Here is a 6747-nt window from a genome sequence, read left to right as displayed (position 1 = left end):
TTATAGCGGACCAAGTTAAGTGAAATGAACACGATTGGTACTCTGCTTATTGTATTGAAAACGAAATAGATAAAAGTTTGAAAGCAAGAAATAAATTTTATCCAAGCAATCTAGTACGACAAAGAACAGGTTTATTTTTATCGTATTGCTTAAATACAAATAAGCTTTCTGCTGCTTTAACTATTTTTTCGTTCCAAAATCCAGTGACAATAAAAAATTTAAATTTCGGAACGATAAATGTCAGTCATTTCAGTAACAGCAGCGCTAGTACTTTCAGCTTTCGGAACGTATCCTTTATGTTTCTTATACCAGTCAACAGTTGGGAGTATTTATAATAATTTTATTATTTAAAATATATATTTCAAATATGTATATATGTATTTAATATGACGTGAGGGGTACAGCGGAAAGAGGAGGCAATTCGAAAATCGGCCGAAAGTTACATACACTTTATGTATGTTCACTTTGTACTGGCATTTTTAATTAATAATCAGTTACTTTTCGTGGTAATATATTACAATTTAACTCGTGATTGTACTGCGATAGTTTTAAATATACGTCATATCGGTAGTATTTAAAATAATAATTTAATTTAATTTATATGATGACTGCACGGTTTATCGGTGAGCAGGGTGAAGGGGGAACGTGCGACTCGCGTCCGCCCTTCCACATCAAAATCAATTTTAGAACAACATATTAATTTTTTACTCGTTAACGCGATCGAAACAACGAAAGCTAGACGTAAACAATTCGAAAATCAACCGAAAGTTGCACTGTCCCCTTCATCCCACCGCTCTGCGTGCAGTCCAAATGCCCAATGACGATCGAATGGCATTGTTCTGTGCACGGGCGGTGTGGTAAGGGGGACAGCGAAAGCTAGACGTAAATGATTCGAAAATTAACCGAAAGTTGCGCTGTCTGTCCCCTCACCGCTCCACGTGCAGGCGAAATGCCTCATGAAAGTCAAATGGTTTAAATATTCATCATACCAGTCAGCAGTCGGGAGTATTTAAAATAATTTTATTTAAAATATATATTTCACATGTATTTAATATGAGATGAGGTGTACAGCAGAAAGCGGAGGCAAATCGAAAATCGGCCGATAGTTACATACACTTTATGTATGTTCACTGTTACGTCCAAGCTCCGATTCCGGGAGGAGCTGCGGAAGGGCGCAACGAACTCTGCCCGAGATTCGGTCATGCTCGATCCCCAAATTTCGGAAGGGGCAACGGAGGAGCGTCACCGAGTTCGGGCTCTCGCAGGTACACACCGTGGAGTGTCCTGCGAGTCGATCGTACCTTTAAATGCTCCGGAAAATGGGTCAGTGTCTCAAAAGAGACACTATGACGCCTTCTTCCGTGAGCGGTCACGATCGTTGGTCCTTTAATTTAGGTCAGGGAACTTAATCCCTATGAAAACAAATAAATTAAAGAAGACTCCAGAATTCAAATAACAAGAATAATCAGGCTAATGAGAGCTATTCAGCGGTTATTGGTGCGATCATATATAAGATATGTTAGAGTGTGAATATTATATATCACGTAAGTAGTTCCCCCCCCATTGCGCGCCGAACATCCGTCGAACTTAAAACGCAAATCTAATTAACTACCGTAGTAATATCACTATGACCGTAGTTAATCCCTATGACCTGGGAGTGGACCTGTGCGATCTAACGGGAATTGATGAAGGAATACGAGAAAGGGTTTAAGAAATGAAATTGAAGCGGGTTTTACATTTTAAAATTAAATTTCTCATACATTTATTTATAACGATTACAAAATATATAAGGAACATTACGCGTGGTTACAACTAAATAAAATAAATGAAAATAAACATACTAATAAACATATCTGAGTAAATAGAAATTACAAAAACAAATAAAACTTACTAAAATATAAGTACAATAAAAAAAAAAATAAAAATTTCAAATGTCGTGTGTGTGTATGTGTGTGTGTATGAGAGGGATGGGAGAAGAGTTAGGAGGAGTTCCTGTGACAATTACAGGGGAGTGCAGGTCGAACGGCGTTCATGCGAACGAAAAAGGGGATGGAGATTCCGGGGAGGTACATGATAATTTCATGTTCTGGGAAGAGATCTGCGGGATGGGAGGAGGTGGAAGAAAAATCAGGAGGGGGAGGAAAAGTTTGTCCAGGGAAAGAGGTGGAGACGGGAGGAAGAAAAGTCTGTGGGGAGAAGGAGGTGGAGACGGGAGGAGGAAGAGTTTGTTCGGGGAAAGAGGAGGTGACAGGGGGAAGAAAGGTTTGTGGGGGGTAGGAGGTGGTGACGGGGGGAGGAAGAGTTTGTTCGTCGAAGAAGGTGGTGACGGGGGAAGGGGAATAGGGTTCTGCGAGCGCAGGGGGAGTGGGAATCTCATCTAGGGAAAGGGGAGGAAATCTCTCGTTCATCGGGAGAGGGGAAATCGATGGGAATCGAGGGGAGTTAGAAGCGGGAATTTGGTGAGGTCAAGGGGAAGTAGGAGGGTTCCGGATATTGTACGTGTGTAGGTGTGGGTGTGTCCGTGGCGAGCTGAGCGGAGGGAGGCGTAACGATAACTGAAGGACGCGATGTAACGTCTACGGGGAGAAGCGGGGTAGCGTCTACGGGAAGAAGCGGCGTAGCGTCTACGGGGAGAAGCGGCGTAGCGTCTACGGGGAGAAGCGGCGTAACCAACGGTTGACGGGACTCCTATAGTTCTTAACGTAAGGGCCTCTTCGGCGAGGCTCCTTAGAGGCACCCCGAGTGCGCACTAAAATTTGAAGGTGGTGTTAAGTATGGAGAATGTAGAAAATTAAGATTGGAGTTTGCGTGCACCATATTTATTACGCATACTCCTAGAGGAAGGTGAAAGGGTAAGGAAGGCAGTGGCAATGTCTTACTTGTAGAAGAAAAAGGTTGCGGCGATCAGTCCCTCACGGTGCGGTCGGTGGAGGTTCCTGTGGAATCTCCAGGAGGCAGGATGCAAAAAAGCCTTGGAGGGGCCTCGGAGGCGCACGGTCGTCGTGGGTGGTCCTGGTGGACTCGAAAGCCTCGGAGGCGCACGGTCGGTTGACGAGCCGTAGATGGGCCTCGATGCACTGACTCTAACTTAATCGCAAGATCTAGGTCAGTTGGCTCGGGCTATGCCTCGGACAACTGACTTTGATCATAAGTGCGACTTGAATAAGAAAGACCGGCCAGTCGACTCGGGCTTATCGCCTCGGACTACTGACACGGTGGACTGAAGATTACTACTGACGCTGTGCGCTTCCGAGGGCCTCGTATTTATACTCCAAAAGGGCGGGCTTTTCCTTTGTCTAAAATTTTTGCAACGCTAGCAACTAGTGACATGATTTACGATTTTTCTTAACCTCTATCGATATTGATATCTAGCGTCTTCTAGGAAGAGCTTTGGGAATAAAGGGTTTTACGATTTTTGTTAGGTCCTATCGTGGTTGACCTCGCGTGTTCTTGGGGAGTTAAGAAAAATAGAGTAATTTACCATTTTTCTTAAGGGTTTTGAAACAACCTTACTTCCGCGCGGATCAGCTCGTTGCAAATTTCGCTAGTCGCAAAAGAGGTTCGCACGGGAAGAGAGAATGCAGAAACAAATAATCAACCCGACACAGTATTTAAAGACAAAAGACAGAAACGTTTATTTTGTGTGACGTACAGGTGTCTGTGTGTGTGTTCGTGTAAATTTACAAGTATAAGTGTGTATGTGTTTGTAGTGTACGCAGGTGTGTATATCGACGAGACGGCAGACAGACGGGACGAATACAATGAAAACGAAAGACGCGGACAGAAAAGCAGCAAATATCATTTACGGCGCGAGTACTATGAAAACGCGAGGGAATCTCCGAATCCCAAGACGGACGCGAGGCGCGGTCGGCGGTATAATGATACAAATACGCGTACGCGAAGTATACGCCAGCGGCGGATGACGGTCGCGGTGCGGATAACGCGGTGGGCGTTCCCTCTACGCAATGAGGGACGCCTCGCGGAATGTAAAATGCACAGATACTCTAACGACCGACTGCCAAGAATGCTTGGCGGAGGCGAAGAACACTTCACCTCCTTTTCTCGCCGGTGCGTTAGTTCTAGGATTCTGGCGTACGGCTGTCGAGAACGCTCGACGGAGGCAAAGAACGCTTTACCCCCTTTTCGCGTCGTACGGCCAGCGGAGCAGGAAGTTTGGTGATCGACTGTCAAGAACGCTTGACGGAGACCAAGAACACTTGACCCCCTTTTCGCGTCGGATCACCGGAGCTAGGATCGGAGCGGAATTCGTAATGGAGCGGCGGTTAGGATAGAAGAGAGCGTCGGAGCAATAATTAACGCGTTATATACTAACTATTGCTCCCACTCGTTTTATTACGATCTTTTCCGTCATCGCTCGGCGGTCGGCAATTCCTGCGGAGGGGACTGTCGATCGGCGATGTTCGGTCGCGTTCGGTCGGAGCGGCTGATAGCGCGAAGCGCAGATCGTTCGGCGATCTTCGGACGCGTTCGGTCGGAGCGGCGATAGCTACTGTCGACGAGACTTTGTTACAATGCACTGGATAAATCATTTGTTACAATGTGTAACCTAACCATATACAATAATAACGATAAATCATGACTAATACGAATTAATAATATACAATAACTAGTTCCGGCTACCGGGAACGATGCAGTCCGAGGTGCATCGTTACAGTTTTATGCGTGGGAAATTGTTGTCGGGACCATGTCGCGCTTTGTTATAAATAAAATATATGACCAGAAGGGTCATCGGTTTCCGCGCTCCATTTACATTTATTGTACGTCAGATAAACATTGTCGTGGGAAATCCTCTAAGCAGTGCTCGGAATTAGTTGCACATTTCGGGCCGATTTCTGAGGCGACGCCTACTGTCTCCCCACTACCACTCGAGCCTCGGCGGCCGAGCCGCCGACCGCTCACGTGACGCTGTGCCTCAGGAACGTCATATTATGTATATATTCTATAATGATATAATTTTGACAATTATTACAGTATGATAAATACAATATTGAACAACAGTTTTCCACATCACCTCTGAGGTATTATTGTTGACGCGTTTTTTTAAAGTGGTTTCCCCAGTAGGCCTATTCCACTAAAAAAAAATAACGAAAAAGCTGATTAAGTATATAGCTCGAGGAAAGCAATATTCTTTAATGTTAAATATTTATAAGAAAAACGAACGAGGATGAAACGGGAATAATTAATTTTCTTAAAATTTTAAATTTGACCTTCTGAGTCGTTTGCACGATTGTACTAGTGATGATACAACCACAGAGATTTCAGAAGTAATATTTTGCATCATCGAGGATAACGATGCATCATTTTCAAAACGGAAAAACGTTCATGTTTAAAAGATGCATCGTTATGATCCTCGATGATGCAAAATACTACTTCTGAAATCTCTGTGGTTGTATCATCACTAGTACAATCGTGCAAACTACCCAGAAGGTCAAATTTAAAATTTTAAGTAAATTAATTATTTCAGTTTCATCCTCGTTCGTTTTTTAATAAATATTTAACATTAAAGAATATTGCTTTCCTCGAGCTATATACTTAATCAGCTTTTTCGTTATTTTTTTTTAGTGGAATAGGCCTACTGGGGAAACCACTTTAAAAAAACGCGTCAACAATAATACCTCAGAGGTGATGTGGAAAACTGTTGTTCAATATTGTAATTATCATACTGTAATAATTGTCAAAATTATATCATTATATCAAAATTATCATTAGAATATATACATAATATGGTAATAATAAAAAAATTTGTTTAAATAAAAATCACGTAGAAAAAAAATATTTTAATGATATTTGTCGGAAGATGTACTCCCAGCATACTGGAAAGTATCGCGACGCTCCTGAGGCACGGCGTCACGTGAGCAGTCGGCGGCTCGGCCGCCGAGGCTCGAGTAGTAGTGGGGAGACAGTAGGCGTCGCCTCAGAAATCGGCCCGAAATGTGCAACTAATTCCGAGCACTGCCTTAGACATAAGATATGACTAATTAAATAAGACTGATTATATATATTTTTCACAATAAGTTTTGATAATGATAATATTTTGATACAAAGAATTTATAATTTTGATACTTACCTCTTGTTAGAAATATTACATACGCAGAAGCGTAAACAAAGTTGTGATTATTAAAGACAATTTTAAAGATAAAGTTGATAATTTATTCGTGCGCCAGGACAAAGATCCGGTACGCGTTACGAGGACATTTCTTTGCGAAGTATCGTTTCCGAGATAGAGCTAGTTATTCGTCTCGATGAATTTTCGTGATACGACTGATAGGTTCGCGTAAAAGCTCGTTATATACTCTGTGCTCAGTGCAAGTTTCATCCCGATCGCAGCTAGCGTCTAAGAAAAAAAAGAGAACAAAGAAATTTGACAGATTCGAAGAATCGGGATTATTGGAGGTGGCGTAGTTTATACATACACGTCACGATTGAGCGTTATTAAGTTTTGAATGTAAAACTCATTATTTTGACATTGTATTTTGATTTAGAGCGGATTCCATGTTATTCCGTTATTTAGATTTATTTAGGCTAAATAAGTCCGATCAATATGTTGAAAGAGAAAATCAGAGAAAAGAACTATTTCGAGGCTCACGCTCCTGTAAAAGCGGAAGAAAAGATTTTCCAGGCGTGTTGTCACGTTAAAATGCTGTTAAAAATCCGCAGGAGGCATGTTGCTTTAGCCGCGTGTTACTTTCCCGGCGTGTTACTTCAGCCGCGTATTGTTTGAGCCGC

This window comes from Cyphomyrmex costatus, unplaced genomic scaffold, assembly GCF_001594065.2.
Source record: "Cyphomyrmex costatus isolate MS0001 unplaced genomic scaffold, Ccosl1.0 scaffold512, whole genome shotgun sequence".
In the NCBI taxonomy this organism is placed as follows: Eukaryota; Metazoa; Arthropoda; class Insecta; order Hymenoptera; family Formicidae; genus Cyphomyrmex; species Cyphomyrmex costatus.
The sequence above is the reverse complement of the archived record's forward strand: the minus strand, read 5'-3'. Positions refer to the sequence as shown.